Source organism: Nothobranchius furzeri, chromosome 2, assembly GCF_043380555.1.
Source record: "Nothobranchius furzeri strain GRZ-AD chromosome 2, NfurGRZ-RIMD1, whole genome shotgun sequence".
NCBI classification, from domain to species: Eukaryota; Metazoa; Chordata; class Actinopteri; order Cyprinodontiformes; family Nothobranchiidae; genus Nothobranchius; species Nothobranchius furzeri.
The window spans coordinates 19,205,371-19,221,941 of record NC_091742.1 but is presented as its reverse complement, the minus strand read 5'-3'; the positions used below and the strand labels follow the sequence as shown (position 1 = coordinate 19,221,941).

General features: G+C 42.6%; 30 non-coding genes across 30 annotated transcripts; all 30 read right to left on the bottom strand.

The window, feature by feature from the left end:
* Positions 1–59: 59 nt before the first annotated feature.
* On the bottom strand, positions 60–133 carry trnan-guu (transfer RNA asparagine (anticodon GUU)). The gene has a single exon. It is a non-coding gene; the product is annotated as a tRNA-Asn (tRNA).
* A 410-nt stretch (positions 134–543) lies between these two features.
* On the bottom strand, positions 544–617 carry trnan-guu (transfer RNA asparagine (anticodon GUU)). The gene has a single exon. It is a non-coding gene; the product is annotated as a tRNA-Asn (tRNA).
* A 410-nt stretch (positions 618–1,027) lies between these two features.
* trnan-guu (transfer RNA asparagine (anticodon GUU)) lies at positions 1,028–1,101 on the bottom strand. Its single transcript has one exon. It is a non-coding gene; the product is annotated as a tRNA-Asn (tRNA).
* Positions 1,102–1,512: 411 nt separating this feature from the next.
* Positions 1,513–1,586, bottom strand: trnan-guu (transfer RNA asparagine (anticodon GUU)). Its single transcript has one exon. It is a non-coding gene; the product is annotated as a tRNA-Asn (tRNA).
* Positions 1,587–1,996: 410 nt separating this feature from the next.
* trnan-guu (transfer RNA asparagine (anticodon GUU)) lies at positions 1,997–2,070 on the bottom strand. Its single transcript has one exon. It is a non-coding gene; the product is annotated as a tRNA-Asn (tRNA).
* Positions 2,071–2,482: 412 nt separating this feature from the next.
* Positions 2,483–2,556, bottom strand: trnan-guu (transfer RNA asparagine (anticodon GUU)). Its single transcript has one exon. It is a non-coding gene; the product is annotated as a tRNA-Asn (tRNA).
* Positions 2,557–3,447: 891 nt separating this feature from the next.
* Positions 3,448–3,521, bottom strand: trnan-guu (transfer RNA asparagine (anticodon GUU)). The gene has a single exon. It is a non-coding gene; the product is annotated as a tRNA-Asn (tRNA).
* Positions 3,522–3,927: 406 nt separating this feature from the next.
* trnan-guu (transfer RNA asparagine (anticodon GUU)) lies at positions 3,928–4,002 on the bottom strand. The gene has a single exon. It is a non-coding gene; the product is annotated as a tRNA-Asn (tRNA).
* A 411-nt stretch (positions 4,003–4,413) lies between these two features.
* On the bottom strand, positions 4,414–4,487 carry trnan-guu (transfer RNA asparagine (anticodon GUU)). Its single transcript has one exon. It is a non-coding gene; the product is annotated as a tRNA-Asn (tRNA).
* A 410-nt stretch (positions 4,488–4,897) lies between these two features.
* Positions 4,898–4,971, bottom strand: trnan-guu (transfer RNA asparagine (anticodon GUU)). The gene has a single exon. It is a non-coding gene; the product is annotated as a tRNA-Asn (tRNA).
* Positions 4,972–5,383: 412 nt separating this feature from the next.
* On the bottom strand, positions 5,384–5,457 carry trnan-guu (transfer RNA asparagine (anticodon GUU)). Its single transcript has one exon. It is a non-coding gene; the product is annotated as a tRNA-Asn (tRNA).
* Positions 5,458–6,353: 896 nt separating this feature from the next.
* On the bottom strand, positions 6,354–6,427 carry trnan-guu (transfer RNA asparagine (anticodon GUU)). The gene has a single exon. It is a non-coding gene; the product is annotated as a tRNA-Asn (tRNA).
* An 892-nt stretch (positions 6,428–7,319) lies between these two features.
* Positions 7,320–7,393, bottom strand: trnan-guu (transfer RNA asparagine (anticodon GUU)). The gene has a single exon. It is a non-coding gene; the product is annotated as a tRNA-Asn (tRNA).
* Positions 7,394–7,799: 406 nt separating this feature from the next.
* On the bottom strand, positions 7,800–7,873 carry trnan-guu (transfer RNA asparagine (anticodon GUU)). The gene has a single exon. It is a non-coding gene; the product is annotated as a tRNA-Asn (tRNA).
* A 410-nt stretch (positions 7,874–8,283) lies between these two features.
* On the bottom strand, positions 8,284–8,357 carry trnan-guu (transfer RNA asparagine (anticodon GUU)). The gene has a single exon. It is a non-coding gene; the product is annotated as a tRNA-Asn (tRNA).
* A 1,378-nt stretch (positions 8,358–9,735) lies between these two features.
* On the bottom strand, positions 9,736–9,809 carry trnan-guu (transfer RNA asparagine (anticodon GUU)). Its single transcript has one exon. It is a non-coding gene; the product is annotated as a tRNA-Asn (tRNA).
* Positions 9,810–10,219: 410 nt separating this feature from the next.
* Positions 10,220–10,293, bottom strand: trnan-guu (transfer RNA asparagine (anticodon GUU)). Its single transcript has one exon. It is a non-coding gene; the product is annotated as a tRNA-Asn (tRNA).
* A 211-nt stretch (positions 10,294–10,504) lies between these two features.
* On the bottom strand, positions 10,505–10,578 carry trnan-guu (transfer RNA asparagine (anticodon GUU)). Its single transcript has one exon. It is a non-coding gene; the product is annotated as a tRNA-Asn (tRNA).
* A 410-nt stretch (positions 10,579–10,988) lies between these two features.
* Positions 10,989–11,062, bottom strand: trnan-guu (transfer RNA asparagine (anticodon GUU)). The gene has a single exon. It is a non-coding gene; the product is annotated as a tRNA-Asn (tRNA).
* A 410-nt stretch (positions 11,063–11,472) lies between these two features.
* On the bottom strand, positions 11,473–11,546 carry trnan-guu (transfer RNA asparagine (anticodon GUU)). The gene has a single exon. It is a non-coding gene; the product is annotated as a tRNA-Asn (tRNA).
* Positions 11,547–11,957: 411 nt separating this feature from the next.
* trnan-guu (transfer RNA asparagine (anticodon GUU)) lies at positions 11,958–12,031 on the bottom strand. The gene has a single exon. It is a non-coding gene; the product is annotated as a tRNA-Asn (tRNA).
* Positions 12,032–12,442: 411 nt separating this feature from the next.
* trnan-guu (transfer RNA asparagine (anticodon GUU)) lies at positions 12,443–12,516 on the bottom strand. Its single transcript has one exon. It is a non-coding gene; the product is annotated as a tRNA-Asn (tRNA).
* Positions 12,517–12,926: 410 nt separating this feature from the next.
* Positions 12,927–13,000, bottom strand: trnan-guu (transfer RNA asparagine (anticodon GUU)). The gene has a single exon. It is a non-coding gene; the product is annotated as a tRNA-Asn (tRNA).
* Positions 13,001–13,412: 412 nt separating this feature from the next.
* On the bottom strand, positions 13,413–13,486 carry trnan-guu (transfer RNA asparagine (anticodon GUU)). The gene has a single exon. It is a non-coding gene; the product is annotated as a tRNA-Asn (tRNA).
* A 410-nt stretch (positions 13,487–13,896) lies between these two features.
* trnan-guu (transfer RNA asparagine (anticodon GUU)) lies at positions 13,897–13,970 on the bottom strand. The gene has a single exon. It is a non-coding gene; the product is annotated as a tRNA-Asn (tRNA).
* Positions 13,971–14,380: 410 nt separating this feature from the next.
* On the bottom strand, positions 14,381–14,454 carry trnan-guu (transfer RNA asparagine (anticodon GUU)). The gene has a single exon. It is a non-coding gene; the product is annotated as a tRNA-Asn (tRNA).
* A 211-nt stretch (positions 14,455–14,665) lies between these two features.
* trnan-guu (transfer RNA asparagine (anticodon GUU)) lies at positions 14,666–14,739 on the bottom strand. Its single transcript has one exon. It is a non-coding gene; the product is annotated as a tRNA-Asn (tRNA).
* A 410-nt stretch (positions 14,740–15,149) lies between these two features.
* trnan-guu (transfer RNA asparagine (anticodon GUU)) lies at positions 15,150–15,223 on the bottom strand. Its single transcript has one exon. It is a non-coding gene; the product is annotated as a tRNA-Asn (tRNA).
* Positions 15,224–15,635: 412 nt separating this feature from the next.
* trnan-guu (transfer RNA asparagine (anticodon GUU)) lies at positions 15,636–15,709 on the bottom strand. Its single transcript has one exon. It is a non-coding gene; the product is annotated as a tRNA-Asn (tRNA).
* A 410-nt stretch (positions 15,710–16,119) lies between these two features.
* trnan-guu (transfer RNA asparagine (anticodon GUU)) lies at positions 16,120–16,193 on the bottom strand. Its single transcript has one exon. It is a non-coding gene; the product is annotated as a tRNA-Asn (tRNA).
* Between the last annotated feature and the right edge of the window lie 378 nt (positions 16,194–16,571).

Here is a 16,571-nt window from a genome sequence, read left to right as displayed (position 1 = left end):
ATTAATCTTGTTTTTCATAGAAGCGCAATGTCCTTAATTTTCGGCAAGGACATATTACACGTCCCTGGGTGGGCTCGAACCACCAACCTTTCGTTTAACAGCCGAACGCGCTGTCCAATTGCGCCACAGAGACTTATGAGTGTTCCAACTCTTTACATGGCATAATTTTGCCCCGATTGACACTAACGCTGTTTCACTTAATTGTTATAACTACACAAGAGGACCTGCAATGGACTGTCAACCTGTACCCCACCTGTTTGCCTAGAGACTGCTGGAGATAGGCACCAGCCCCAAGTAAACTGATGGATGTATGGAACATCGTTAATGTCGTATAAACTTTCCAGTGGTCAGGTTAATAAAACAAGTGAACTCCCCAAAATTTACTGATAACACAAATTGAATTTTCTTGTGAAACATAAGGGAATCTGAATTCATGCATTGAACCTGGGCTGAAATTGCTCAACAGGTTGACAGTTTGCATTTCATTAATCTTGTTTTTCATAGAAGCGCAATGTCCTTAATTTTCGGCAAGGACATATTACACGTCCCTGGGTGGGCTCGAACTACCAACCTTTCGGTTAACAGCCGAACGCGCTAACCAATTGCGCCACAGAGACTTGTGAAATGATCCAACCCTTTACATGGCATAATTTTTCCCCGATTGACACTAACGCTGTTTCACTTAATTGTTATAACTACACAAGTGGACCTGCAATGGACTGTCAACCTGTACCCCACCTGTTTGCCTAGAGACTGCTGGAGATAGGCACCAGCCCCCTGTAAACTGATGTATATATGGAACCTCGTTAATGTCGTACAAACTATCCAGCGGTCAGGTTTATAAAACAAGTGAACTCCCCAGAAAAACTGATCACACAAATGGAATTTTCTTGTGAAACATAAGCAGATCTGAATTCATGCATAGAACCTGGGCTGAAATTGCTCAACAGGTTGACAGTTTGCAAGTTCATTAATCATGTTTTTCATAGGAGCGCAATGTCCTTATTTTCGGCAAGGACATATTACACGTCCCTGGGTGGGCTCGAACCACCAACCTTTCGGTTAACAGCCGAACGCGCTGTCCAATTGCGCCACAGAGACTTGTGAGTATTCCAACCCTTTACATGGCATAATTTTGCCCCGATTGACACTAACGCTGTTTCACTTAATTGTTATAACGGCACAAGTGGACCTGCAATGGACTGTCAACCTGTACCCCACCTGTTTGCCTAGAGACTGCTGGAGATAGGCACCAGCCCCCAGTAAACTGATGGATGTATGGAACATCGTTAATGTCGTATAAACTTTCCAGTGGTCAGGTTAATAAAACAAGTGAACTCCCCAAAAATTACTGATCACACGAATTGAAATTTCTTGTGAAACATAAGCTGATCTGAATTCATGCATTGAATCTGGGCTAAAATTGCTCAATAGGTTGACAGTTTGCAAGTTCATTAATCTTGTTTTTCATAGATATGCAATGCCCTTAATTTTTAGCAAGGACATATTACACGTCCCTGGGTGGGCTCGAACCACCAACCTTTTGGTTAACAGCCGAACGCGCTAACCAATTGCGCCACAGAGAATTGTGGAAATGAATACACTTGATGTGGTATAATTTTGTCTCGCTTGACACTAACGCTTTTTGACTTAATTGTTATAACTGGACAAGTGGACCTGCAATGGACTGTCAACCTGTACCCCACCTGTTTGCCTAGAGACTGCTGGAGATAGGCACCAGCCCCCAGTAAACTGATGGATATATGGAACCTTGTTAATGTCATATAAACTATCCAGCGGTCAGGTTTTTCAAACAATTGAACTCCCCCAAAAGACTGATCACACAAATTGAATTTTCTTGTGAAACATAAGGGAATCTGAATTCATGCATTGAACCTGGGCTGAAATTGCTCAACAGGTTGACAGTTTGCAAGTTCATTAATCTTGTTTTTCATAGAAGCGCAATGTCCTTAATTTTCGGCAAGGACATATTACACGTCCCTGGGTGGGCTCGAACTACCAACCTTTCGGTTAACAGCCGAACGCGCTAACCAATTGCGCCACAGAGACTTGTGAAATGATCCAACCCTTTACATGGCATAATTTTTCCCCGATTGACACTAACGCTGTTTCACTTAATTGTTATAACTACACAAGTGGACCTGCAATGGACTGTCAACCTGTACCCCACCTGTTTGCCTAGAGACTGCTGGAGATAGGCACCAGCCCCCAGTAAACTGATGGATGTATGGAACATCGTTAATGTCGTATAAACTTTCCAGTGGTCAGGTTAATAAAACAAGTGAACTCCCCAAAAATTACTGATCACACAAATTGAAATTTCTTGTGAAACATAAGCTGATCTGAATTCATGCGTTGAACCTGGGCTAAAATTGCTCAATAGGTTGACAGTTTGCAAATTCATTAATCTTGTTTTTCATAGATATGCAATGCCCTTAATTTTTAGCAAGGACATATTACACGTCCCTGGGTGGGCTCGAACCACCAAACTTTCGGTTAACAGCCGAACGCGCTAACCAGTTGCGCCACAGAGACTTGTGGGATACACTTGACGTGGTATAATTTTGTCTCACTTGACACTAACGCTTTTTGACTTAATTGTTATAACTGGACAAGTGGACCTGCAATGGACTGTCAACCTGTACCCCACCTGTTTGCCTAGAGACTGCTGGAGATAGGCACCAGCCCCCAGTAAACTGATGGATATATGGAACCTTGTTAATGTCGTATAAACTATCCAGCGGTCAGGTTTTTCAAACAATTGAACTCCCCCAAAAGACTGATCACACAAATTGAATTTTCTTGTGAAACATAAGGGAATCTGAATTCATGCATTGAACCTGGGCTGAAATTGCTCAACAGGTTGACAGTTTGCAAGTTCATTAATCTTGTTTTTCATAGAAGCCAAATGTCCTTAATTATCGGCAAGGACATATTACACGTCCCTGGTTGGGCTCGAACAACCAACCTTTCAGTTAACAGCCGAACGCGCTAACCAATTGCGCCACAGAGACTTGTGAAATGTTCCAACCCTTTACATGGCATAATTTTTCCCCGATTGACACTAACGCTGTTTCACTTAATTGTTATAACTACACAAGTGGACCTGCAATGGACTGTCAACCTGTACCCCACCTGTTTGCCTAGAGACTGCTGGAGATAGGCACCAGCCCCCAGTAAACTGATGGATGTATGGAACATCGTTAATGTCGTATAAACTTTCCAGTGGTCAGGTTAATAAAACAAGTGAACTCCCCAAAATTTACTGATCACACAAATTGAATTTTCTTGTGAAACATAAGCTGATCTGAATTCATGCGTTGAACCTGGGCTAAAATTGCTCAATAGGTTGACAGTTTGCAAGTTCATTAATCTTGTTTTTCATAGATATGCAATGCCCTTAATTTTTAGCAAGGACATATTACACGTCCCTGGGTGGGCTCGAACCACCAACCTTTCAGTTAACAGCCGAACGCGCTAACCAATTGCGCCACAGAGACGTGGAAATGAACACTTGACGTGGTATAATTTTGCCTCGCTTGACACTAACGCTTTTTGACTTAATTGTTATAACTGGTCAAGTGGACCTGCAATGGACTGTCAACCTGTACCCCACCTGTTTGCCTAGAGACTGCTGGAGATAGGCACCAGCCCCCAGTAAACTGATGGATATATGGAACCTTGTTAATGTCGTATAAACTATCCAGCGGTCAGGTTTTTCAAACAATTGAACTCCCCCAAAAGACTGATCACACAAATTGAATTTTCTTGTGAAACATAAGGGAATCTGAATTCATGCATTGAACCTGGGCTGAAATTGCTCAACAGGTTGACAGTTTGCAAGTTCATTAATCTTGTTTTTCATAGAAGCGCAATGTCCTTAATTTTCGGCAAGGACGTATTACACGTCCCTGGGTGGGCTCGAACCACCAACCTTTCGGTTAACAGCCGAACGCGCTGTCCCAATTGCGCCACAGAGACTTGTGAGTGTTCCAACCCTTTACATGGCATAATTTTTCCCCGATTGACACTAACGCTGTTTCACTTAATTGTTATAACTACACAAGTGGACCTGCAATGGACTGTCAACCTGTACCCCACCTGTTTGCCTAGAGACTGCTGGAGATAGGCACCAGCCCCCAGTAAACTGATGGATGTATGGAACATCGTTAATGTCGTATAAACTTTCCAGTGGTCAGGTTAATAAAACAAGTGAACTCCCCAAAATTTACTGATCACACAAATTGAATTTTCTTGTGAAACATAAGCTGATCTGAATTCATGCGTTGAACCTGGGCTAAAATTGCTCAATAGGTTGACAGTTTGCAAGTTCATTAATCTTGTTTTTCATAGATATGCAATGCCCTTAATTTTTAGCAAGGACATATTACACGTCCCTGGGTGGGCTCGAACCACCAACCTTTCAGTTAACAGCCGAACGCGCTAACCAATTGCGCCACAGAGACTTGTGGAAATGAATACACTTGATGTGGTATAATTTTGTCTCACTTGACACTAACGCTTTTTGACTTAATTGTTATAACTGGACAAGTGGACCTGCAATGGACTGTCAACCTGTACCCCACCTGTTTGCCTAGAGACTGCTGGAGATAGGCACCAGCCCCCAGTAAACTGATGGATATATGGAACCTTGTTAATGTCGTATAAACTATCCAGCGGTCAGGTTTTTCAAACAATTGAACTCCCCCAAAAGACTGATCACACAAATTGAATTTTCTTGTGAAACATAAGGGAATCTGAATTCATGCATTGAACCTTGGCTGAAATTGCTCAACAGGTTGACAGTTTGCAAGTTCATTAATCTTGTTTTTCATAGAAGCGCAATGTCCTTAATTTTCGGCAAGGACATATTACACGTCCCTGGGTGGGCTCGAACCACCAACCTTTCGGTTAACAGCCGAACGCGCTAACCAATTGCGCCACAGAGACTTGTGAAATGTCCCAACCCTTTACATGGCATAATTTTGCCCCGATTGACACTAACGCTGTTTCACTTAATTGTTATAACTACACAAGTGGACCTGCAATGGACTGTCAACCTGTACCCCACCTGTTTGCCTAGAGACTGCTGGAGATAGGCACCAGCCCCCAGTAAACTGATGGATGTATGGAACATCGTTAATGTCGTATAAACTTTCCAGTGGTCAGGTTAATAAAACAAGTGAACTCCCCAAAAATTACTGATCACACAAATTGAAATTTCTTGTGAAACATAAGCTGATCTGAATTCATGCGTTGAACCTGGGCTAAAATTGCTCAATAGGTTGACAGTTTGCAAGTTCATTAATCTTGTTTTTCATAGATATGCAATGCCCTTAATTTTTAGCAAGGACATATTACACGTCCCTGGGTGGGCTCGAACTACCAACCTTTCGGTTAACAGCCGAACGCGCTAACCAGTTGCGCCACAGAGACTTGTGGAAATAAATACACTTGACGTAGTATAATTTTGTCTCGCTTGACACTAACGCTTTTTGACTTAATTGTTATAACTGGACAAGTGGACCTGCAATGGACTGTCAACCTGTACCCCACCTGTTTGCCTAGAGACTGCTGGAGATAGGCACCAGCCCCCAGTAAACTGATGGATATATGGAACCTTGTTAATGTCGTATAAACTATCCAGCGGTCAGGTTTTTCAAACAATTGAACTCCCCCAAAAGACTGATCACACAAATTGAATTTTCTTGTGAAACATAAGGGAATCTGAATTCATGCATTGAACCTGGGCTGAAATTGCTCAACAGGTTGACAGTTTGCAAGTTCATTAATCTTGTTTTTCATAGAAGCCAAATGTCCTTAATTTTCGGCAAGGACATATTACACGTCCCTGGTTGGGCTCGAACAACCAACCTTTCAGTTAACAGCCGAACGCGCTAACCAATTGCGCCACAGAGACTTGTGAAATGTTCCAACCCTTTACATGGCATAATTTTTCCCCGATTGACACTAACGCTGTTTCACTTAATTGTTATAACTACACAAGTGGACCTGCAATGGACTGTCAACCTGTACCCCACCTGTTTGCCTAGAGACTGCTGGAGATAGGCACCAGCCCCCAGTAAACTGATGGATGTATGGAACATCGTTAATGTCGTATAAACTTTCCAGTGGTCAGGTTAATAAAACAAGTGAACTCCCCAAAATTTACTGATCACACAAATTGAATTTTCTTGTGAAACATAAGCTGATCTGAATTCATGCGTTGAACCTGGGCTAAAATTGCTCAATAGGTTGACAGTTTGCAAGTTCATTAATCTTGTTTTTCATAGATATGCAATGCCCTTAATTTTTAGCAAGGACATATTACACGTCCCTGGGTGGGCTCGAACCACCAACCTTTCAGTTAACAGCCGAACGCGCTAACCAATTGCGCCACAGAGACGTGGAAATGAACACTTGACGTGGTATAATTTTGCCTCGCTTGACACTAACGCTTTTTGACTTAATTGTTATAACTGGTCAAGTGGACCTGCAATGGACTGTCAACCTGTACCCCACCTGTTTGCCTAGAGACTGCTGGAGATAGGCACCAGCCCCCAGTAAACTGATGGATATATGGAACCTTGTTAATGTCGTATAAACTATCCAGCGGTCAGGTTTTTCAAACAATTGAACTCCCCCAAAAGACTGATCACACAAATTGAATTTTCTTGTGAAACATAAGGGAATCTGAATTCATGCATTGAACCTGGGCTGAAATTGCTCAACAGGTTGACAGTTTGCAAGTTCATTAATCTTGTTTTTCATAGAAGCGCAATGTCCTTAATTTTCGGCAAGGACGTATTACACGTCCCTGGGGGCGCTCGAACCACCAACCTTTCGGTTAACAGCCGAACGTGCTGTCCCAATTGCGCCACAGAGACTTGTGAGTGTTCCAACCCTTTACATGGCATAATTTTGCCCCGATTGACACTAACGCTGTTTCACTTAATTGTTATAACTACACAAGTGGACCTGCAATGGACTGTCAACCTGTACCCCACCTGTTTGCCTAGAGACTGCTGGAGATAGGCACCAGCCCCCAGTAAACTGATGGATGTATGGAACATCGTTAATGTCGTATAAACTTTCCAGTGGTCAGGTTAATAAAACAAGTGAACTCCCCAAAATTTACTGATCACACAAATTGAATTTTCTTGTGAAACATAAGCTGATCTGAATTCATGCGTTGAACCTGGGCTAAAATTGCTCAATAGGTTGACAGTTTGCAAGTTCATTAATCTTGTTTTTCATAGATATGCAATGCCCTTAATTTTTAGCAAGGACATATTACACGTCCCTGGGTGGGCTCGAACCACCAACCTTTCAGTTAACAGCCGAACGCGCTAACCAATTGCGCCACAGAGACGTGGAAATGAACACTGGACGTGGTATAATTTTGCATCGCTTGACACTAACGCTTTTTGACTTAATTGTTATAACTGGACAAGTGGACCTGCAATGGACTGTCAACCTGTACCCCACCTGTTTGCCTAGAGACTGCTGGAGATAGGCACCAGCCCCCAGTAAACTGATGGATATATGGAACCTTGTTAATGTCGTATAAACTATCCAGCGGTCAGGTTTTTCAAACAATTGAACTCCCCCAAAAGACTGATCACACAAATTGAATTTTCTTGTGAAACATAAGGGAATCTGAATTCATGCATTGAACCTGGGCTGAAATTGCTCAACAGGTTGACAGTTTGCAAGTTCATTAGTCTTGTTTTTCATAGAAGCGCAATGTCCTTAATTTTCGGCAAGGACATATTACACGTCCCTGGGTGGGCTCGAACCACCAACCTTTCGGTTAACAGCCGAACGCGCTAACCAATTGCGCCACAGAGACTTTTGAAATGTTCCAACCCTTTACATGGCATAATTTTTCCCCGATTGACACTAACGCTGTTTCACTTAATTGTTATAACTACAGAAGTGGACCTGCAATGGACTGTCAACCTGTACCCCACCTGTTTGCCTAGAGACTGCTGGAGATAGCCACCAGCCCCCTTTAAACTGATGTATATATGGAACCTCATTAATGTCGTATAAACTATCCAGCGGTCAGGTTTATAAAACAAGTGAACTCCCAAGAAAAACTGATCACACAAATGGAATTTTCTTGGCAAACATAAGCGGATCTGAATTCATGCATAGAACCTGGGCTGAAATTGCTCAACAGGTTGACAGTTTGCAAGTTCATTAATCTTGTTTTTCATAGGAGCGCAATGTCCTTATTTTCGGCAAGGACATATTACACGTCCCTGGGTGGGCTCGAACCACCAACCTTTCGGTTAACAGCCGAACGCGCTGTCCAATTGCGCCACAGAGACTTATGAGTGTTCCAACTCTTTACATGGCATAATTTTGCCCCGATTGACACTAACGCTGTTTCACTTAATTGTTATAACTGCACAAGTGGACCTGCAATGGACTGTCAACCTGTATCCCACCTGTTTGCCTAGAGACTGCTGGAGAAAGGCACCAGCCCCCTGTAAACTGATGGATGCATGGAATGTCGTTAATGTCGTATAAACTATCCAGCGGTCAGGTTTTTCGAACAAGTGAACTCCCCAAAAATAACTGATCACACAAATTGAATTTTCTTGTGAAACATAAGCGGATCTGAATTCATGCGTTGAACGTGGGCTAAAATTGCTCAACAGGTTGACAGTTTGCAAGTTCATTAATCTTGTTTTTCATAGGAGCGCAATGTCCTTATTTTCGGCAAGGACATAGCACACGTCCCTGGGTGGGCTCGAACCACCAACCTTTCGGTTAACAGCAGAATGCGCTGTACAATTGCGCCACAGAGACTTGTGAGTGTTCCAACCCTTTACATGGCATAATTTTGCCCCGATTGACACTAACGTTATTTCACTTAATTGTTATAACTGCACAAGTGGACCTGCAATGGACTGTCAACCTGTACCCCACCTGTTTGCCTAGAGACTGCTGGAGATAGGCACCAGCCCCCAGTAAACTGATGGATATATGGAACCTCGTTAATGTCGTATAAACTATCCAGCGGTCAGGTTTTTCAAACAATTGAACTCCCCCAAAAGACTGATCACACAAATTGAATTTTCTTGTGAAACATAAGGGAAACTGAATTCATGCATTGAACCTGGGCTGAAATTTCTCAACAGGTTGACAGTTTGCAAGTTCATTAATCTTGTTTTTCATAGAAGCGCAATGTCCTTAATTTTCGGCAAAGACATATTACACGTCCCTGGGTGGGCTCGTACCACCAACCTTTTGCTTAACAGCCGAACGCGCTAACCAATTGCGCCAAAAGGTCTTGTGAAATGTTCAAACCCTTTACATGGCATAATTTTGCCCCGATTGACACTAACGCTGTTTCACTTAATTGTTATAACTACACAAGTGGACCTGCAATGGACTGTCAACCTGTACCCCACCTGTTTGCCTAGAGACTGCTGGAGATAGGCACCAGCCCCCTGTAAACTGATGTATATATGGAACCTCGTTAATGTCGTACAAACTATCCAGCGGTCAGGTTTATAGAACAAGTGAACTCCCCAGAAAAACTGATCACACAAATGGAATTTTCTTGTGAAACATAAGCAGATCTGAATTCATGCATAGAACCTGGGCTGAAATTGCTCAACAGGTTGACAGTTTGCAAGTTCATTAATCTTGTTTTTCATAGGAGCGCAATGTCCTTATTTTCGGCAAGGACATATTACCCGTCCCTGGGTGGGCTCGAACCACCAACCTTTCGGTTAACAGCCGAACGCGCTGTCCAATTGCGCCACAGAGACTTGTGAGTGATCCAACCCTTTACATGGCATAATTTTTCCCCGATTGACACTAACGTTATTTCACTTAATTGTTATAACTGCACAAGTGGACCTGCAATGGACTGTCAACCTGTACCCCACCTGTTTGCCTAGAGACTGCTGGAGATAGGCACCAGCCCCCAGTAAACTGATGGATGTATGGAACATCGTTAATGTCGTATAAACTTTCCAGTGGTCAGGTTTTTCAAACAAGTGAACTCCCCCAAAAGACTGATCACACAAATTGAATTTTCTTGTGAAACATAAGGGAATCTGAATTCATGCATTGAACCTGGGCTGAACTTGCTCAACAGGTTGACAGTTTGCAAGTTCATTAATCTTGTTTTTCATACAAGTGCAATGTCCTTAATTTTCGGCAAGGACATATTACACGTCCCTGGGTGGGCTCGAACCACCAACCTTTCGGTTAACAGCCGAACGCGCTAACCAATTGCGCCACAGAGACTTGTGAAATGTCCCAACCCTTTACATGGCATAATTTTGTCCCGATTGACACTAACGCTGTTTCACTTAATTGTTATAACTACATAAGCTGATCTGAATTCATGCGTTGAACCTGGGCTAAAATTGCTCAATAGGTTGACAGTTTGCAAGTTCATTAATCTTGTTTTTCATAGATATGCAATGCCCTTAATTTTTAGCAAGGACATATTACACGTCCCTGGGTGGGCTCGAACCACCAACCTTTCGGTTAACAGCCGAACGCGCTAACCAATTGCGCCACAGAGACTTGTGGAAATGAATACACTTGATGTGGTATAATTTTGTCTCGCTTGACACTAACGCTTTTTGACTTAATTGTTATAACTGGACAAGTGGACCTGCAATGGACTGTCAACCTGTACCCCACCTGTTTGCCTAGAGACTGCTGGAGATAGGCACCAGCCCCCAGTAAACTGATGGATATATGGAACCTTGTTAATGTCCTATAAACTATCCAGCGGTCAGGTTTTTCAAACAATTGAACTCCCCCAAAAGACTGATCACACAAATTGAATTTTCTTGTGAAACATAAGGGAATCTGAATTCATGCATTGAACCTGGGCTAAAATTGCTCAATAGGTTGACAATTTGCAAGTTCATTAATCTTGTTTTTCATAGATATGCAATGCCCTTAATTTTTAGCAAGGACAAATTACACGTCCCTGGGTGGGCTCGAACCACCAACCTTTCGGTTAACAGCCGAACGCGCTAACCAATTGCGCCACAGAGACTTGTGGAAAGGAATACACTTGATGTGGTATAATTTTGTCTCGCTTGACACTAACGCTTTTTGACTTAATTGTTATAACTGGACAAGTGGACCTGCAATGGACTGTCAACCTGTACCCCACCTGTTTGCCTAGAGACTGCTGGAGATAGGCACCAGCCCCCAGTAAACTGATGGATATATGGAACCTTGTTAATGTCGTATAAACTCTCCAGCGGTCAGGTTTTTCAAACAATTGAACTCCCCCAAAAGACTGATCACACAAATTGAATTTTCTTGTGAAACATAAGGGAATCTGAATTCATGCATTGAACCTGGGCTGAAATTGCTTAACAGGTTGACAGTTTGCAAGTTCATTAATCTTGTTTTTCATAGAAGCGCAATGTCCTTAATTTTCGGCAAGGACATATTACACGTCCCTGGGTGGGCTCGAACCACCAACCTTTCGGTTAACAGCCGAACGAGCTAATCAATTGCGCCACAGAGACTTGTGAAATGTCCCAACCCTTTACATGGCATAATTTTTCCCCGATTGACACTAACGCTGTTTCACTTAATTGTTATAACTACACAAGTGGACCTGCAATGGACTGTCAACCTGTACCCCACCTGTTTGCCTAGAGACTGCTGGAGATAGGCACCAGCCCCCTGTAAACTGATGGATGTATGGAACATCGTTAATGTCGTATAAACTTTCCAGTGGTCAGGTTAATAAAACAAGTGAACTCCCCAAAAACTACTGATCACACAAATGGAATTTTCTTGTGAAACATAAGCAGATCTGAATTCATGCATAGAACCTGGGCTGAAATTGCTCAACAGGTTGACAGTTTGCAAGTTCATTAATCATGTTTTTCATAGGAGCGCAATGTCCTTATTTTCGGCAAGGACATATTACACGTCCCTGGGTGGGCTCGAACCACCAACCTTTCGGTTAACAGCCGAACGCACTGTCCAATTGCGCCACAGAGACTTGTGATTTTTCCATCCCTTTACATGGCATAATTTTGCCCCGATTGACACTAACGTTATTTCACTAAATTGTTATAACTGCACAAGTGGACCTGCAATGGACTGTCAACCTGTACCCCACCTGTTTGCCTAGAGACTGCTGGAGATAGGCACCAGCCCCCAGTAAACTGATGGATGTATGGAACATCGTTAATGTCGTATAAACTTTCCAGTGGTCAGGTTAATAAAACAAGTGAACTCCCCAAAAATTACTGATCACACAAATTGAAATTTCTTGTGAAACATAAGCTGATCTGAATTCATGCATTGAACCTGGGCTAAAATTGCTCAATAGGTTGACAGTTTGCAAGTTCATTAATCTTGTTTTTCATAGATATGCAATGCCCTTAATTTTTAACAAGGACATATTACACGTCCCTGGGTGGGCTCGAACCACCAACCTTTCGGTTAACAGCCGAACGCGCTAACCAATTGCGCCACAGAGACTTGTGGAAATGAATACACTTGATGTGGTATAATTTTGTCTCACTTGACACTAACGCTTTTTGACTTAATTGTTATAACTGGACAAGTGGACCTGCAATGGACTGTCAACCTGTACCCCACCTGTTTGCCTAGAGACTGCTGGAGATAGGCACCAGCCCCCAGTAAACTGATGGATATATGGAACCTTGTTAATGTCGTATAAACTATCCAGCGGTCAGGTTTTTCAAACAATTGAACTCCCCCAAAAGACTGATCACACAAATTGAATTTTCTTGTGAAACATAAGGGAATCTGAATTCATGCATTGAACCTGGGCTGAAATTGCTCAACAGGTTGACAGTTTGCAAGTTCATTAATCTTGTTTTTCATAGAAGCGCAATGTCCTTAATTTTCGGCAAGGACATATTACACGTCCCTGGGTGGGCTCGAACCACCAACCTTTCGGTTAACAGCCGAACGCGCTAACCAATTGCGCCACAGAGACTTGTGAAATGTCCCAACCCTTTACATTGCATAATTTTGCCCCGATTGACACTAACGCTGTTTCACTTAATTGTTATAACTACACAAGTGGACCTGCAATGGACTGTCAACCTGTACCCCACCTGTTTGCCTAGAGACTGCTGGAGATAGGCACCAGCCCCCAGTAAACTGATGGATGTATGGAACATCGTTAATGTCGTATAAACTTTCCAGTGGTCAGGTTAATAAAACAAGTGAACTCCCCAAAAATTACTGATCACACAAATTGAAATTTCTTGTGAAACATAAGCTGATCTGAATTCATGCGTTGAACCTGGGCTAAAATTGCTCAATAGGTTGACAGTTTGCAAGTTCATTAATCTTGTTTTTCATAGATATGCAATGCCCTTAATTTTTAACAAGGACATATTACACGTCCCTGGGTGGGCTCGAACCACCAACCTTTCGGTTAACAGCCGAACACGCTAACCAATTGCGCCACAGAGACTTGTGAAATGTCCCAACCCTTTACATGGCATAATTTTGCCCCGATTGACACTAACGCTGTTTCACTTAATTGTTATAACTACACAAGTGGACCTGCAATGGACTGTCAACCTGTACCCCACCTGTTTGCCTAGAGACTGCTGGAGATAGGCACCAGCCCCCTGTAAACTGATGTATATATGGAACCTCGTTAATGTCGTACAAACTATCCAGCGGTCAGGTTTATAGAACAAGTGAACTCCCCAGAAAAACTGATCACACAAATGGAATTTTCTTGTGAAACATAAGCAGATCTGAATTCATGCATAGAACCTGGGCTGAAATTGCTCAACAGGTTGACAGTTTGCAAGTTCATTAATCTTGTTTTTCATAGGAGCGCAATGTCCTTATTTTCGGCAAGGACATATTACCCGTCCCTGGGTGGGCTCGAACCACCAACCTTTCGGTTAACAGCCGAACGCGCTGTCCAATTGCGCCACAGAGACTTGTGAGTGATCCAACCCTTTACATGGCATAATTTTTCCCCGATTGACACTAACGTTATTTCACTTAATTGTTATAACTGCACAAGTGGACCTGCAATGGACTGTCAACCTGTACCCCACCTGTTTGCCTAGAGACTGCTGGAGATAGGCACCAGCCCCCAGTAAACTGATGGATGTATGGAACATCGTTAATGTCGTATAAACTTTCCAGTGGTCAGGTTTTTCAAACAAGTGAACTCCCCCAAAAGACTGATCACACAAATTGAATTTTCTTGTGAAACATAAGGGAATCTGAATTCATGCATTGAACCTGGGCTGAAATTGCTCAACAGGTTGACAGTTTGCAAGTTCATTAATCTTGTTTTTCATACAAGCGCAATGTCCTTAATTTTCGGCAAGGACATATTACACGTCCCTGGGTGGGCTCGAACCACCAACCTTTCGGTTAACAGCCGAACGCGCTAACCAATTGCGCCACAGAGACTTGTGAAATGTCCCAACCCTTTACATGGCATAATTTTGCCCCGATTGACACTAACGCTGTTTCACTTAATTGTTATAACTACATAAGCTGATCTGAATTCATGCGTTGAACCTGGGCTAAAATTGCTCAATAGGTTGACAGTTTGCAAGTTCATTAATCTTGTTTTTCATAGATATGCAATGCCCTTAATTTTTAGCAAGGACATATTACACGTCCCTGGGTGGGCTCGAACCACCAACCTTTCGGTTAACAGCCGAACGCGCTAACCAATTGCGCCACAGAGACTTGTGGAAATGAATACACTTGATGTGGTATAATTTTGTCTCACTTGACACTAACGCTTTTTGACTTAATTGTTATAACTGGACAAGTGGACCTGCAATGGACTGTCAACCTGTACCCCACCTGTTTGCCTAGAGACTGCTGGAGATAGGCACCAGCCCCCAGTAAACTGATGGATATATGGAACCTTGTTAATGTCGTATAAACTATCCAGCGGTCAGGTTTTTCAAACAATTGAACTCCCCCAAAAGACTGATCACACAAATTGAATTTTCTTGTGAAACATAAGGGAATCTGAATTCATGCATTGAACCTGGGCTGAAATTGCTCAACAGGTTGACAGTTTGCAAGTTCATTAATCTTGTTTTTCATAGAAGCGCAATGTCCTTAATTTTCGGCAAGGACATATTACACGTCCCTGGGTGGGCTCGAACCACCAACCTTTCGGTTAACAGCCGAACGCGCTAACCAATTGCGCCACAGAGACTTGTGAAATGTCCCAACCCTTTACATTGCATAATTTTGCCCCGATTGACACTAACGCTGTTTCACTTAATTGTTATAACTACACAAGTGGACCTGCAATGGACTGTCAACCTGTACCCCACCTGTTTGCCTAGAGACTGCTGGAGATAGGCACCAGCCCCCAGTAAACTGATGGATGTATGGAACATCGTTAATGTCGTATAAACTTTCCAGTGGTCAGGTTAATAAAACAAGTGAACTCCCCAAAAATTACTGATCACACAAATTGAAATTTCTTGTGAAACATAAGCTGATCTGAATTCATGCGTTGAACCTGGGCTAAAATTGCTCAATAGGTTGACAGTTTGCAAGTTCATTAATCTTGTTTTTCATAGATATGCAATGCCCTTAATTTTTAACAAGGACATATTACACGTCCCTGGGTGGGCTCGAACCACCAACCTTTCGGTTAACAGCCGAACGCGCTAACCAAATGCGCCACAGAGACTTGTGGAAATGAATACACTTGATGTGGTATAATTTTGTCTCACTTGACACTAACGCTTTTTGACTTAATTGTTATAACTGGACAAGTGGACCTGCAATGGACTGTCAACCTGTACCCCACCTGTTTGCCTAGAGACTGCTGGAGATAGGCACCAGCCCCCAGTAAACTGATGGATATATGGAACCTTGTTAATGTCGTATAAACTATCCAGCGGTCAGGTTTTTCAAACAATTGAACTCCCCCAAAAGACTGATCACACAAATTGAATTTTCTTGTGAAACATAAGGGAATCTGAATTCATGCATTGAACCTGGGCTGAAATTGCTCAACAGGTTGACAGTTTGCAAGTTCATTAATCTTGTTTTTCATAGAAGCGCAATGTCCTTAATTTTCGGCAAGGACATATTACACGTCCCTGGGTGGGCTCGAACCACCAACCTTTCGGTTAACAGCCGAACGCGCTAACCAATTGCGCCACAGAGACTTGTGAAATGTCCCAACCCTTTACATTGCATAATTTTGCCCCGATTGACACTAACGCTGTTTCACTTAATTGTTATAACTACACAAGTGGACCTGCAATGGACTGTCAACCTGTACCCCACCTGTTTGCCTAGAGACTGCTGGAGATAGGCACCAGCCCCCAGTAAACTGATGGATGTATGGAACATCGTTAATGTCGTATAAACTTTCCAGTGGTCAGGTTAATAAAACAAGTGAACTCCCCAAAAATTACTGATCACACAAATTGAAATTTCTTGTGAAACATAAGCTGATCTGAATTCATGCGTTGAACCTGGGCTAAAATTGCTCAATATGTTGACAGTTTGCAAGTTCATTAATCTTGTTTTTCATAGATATG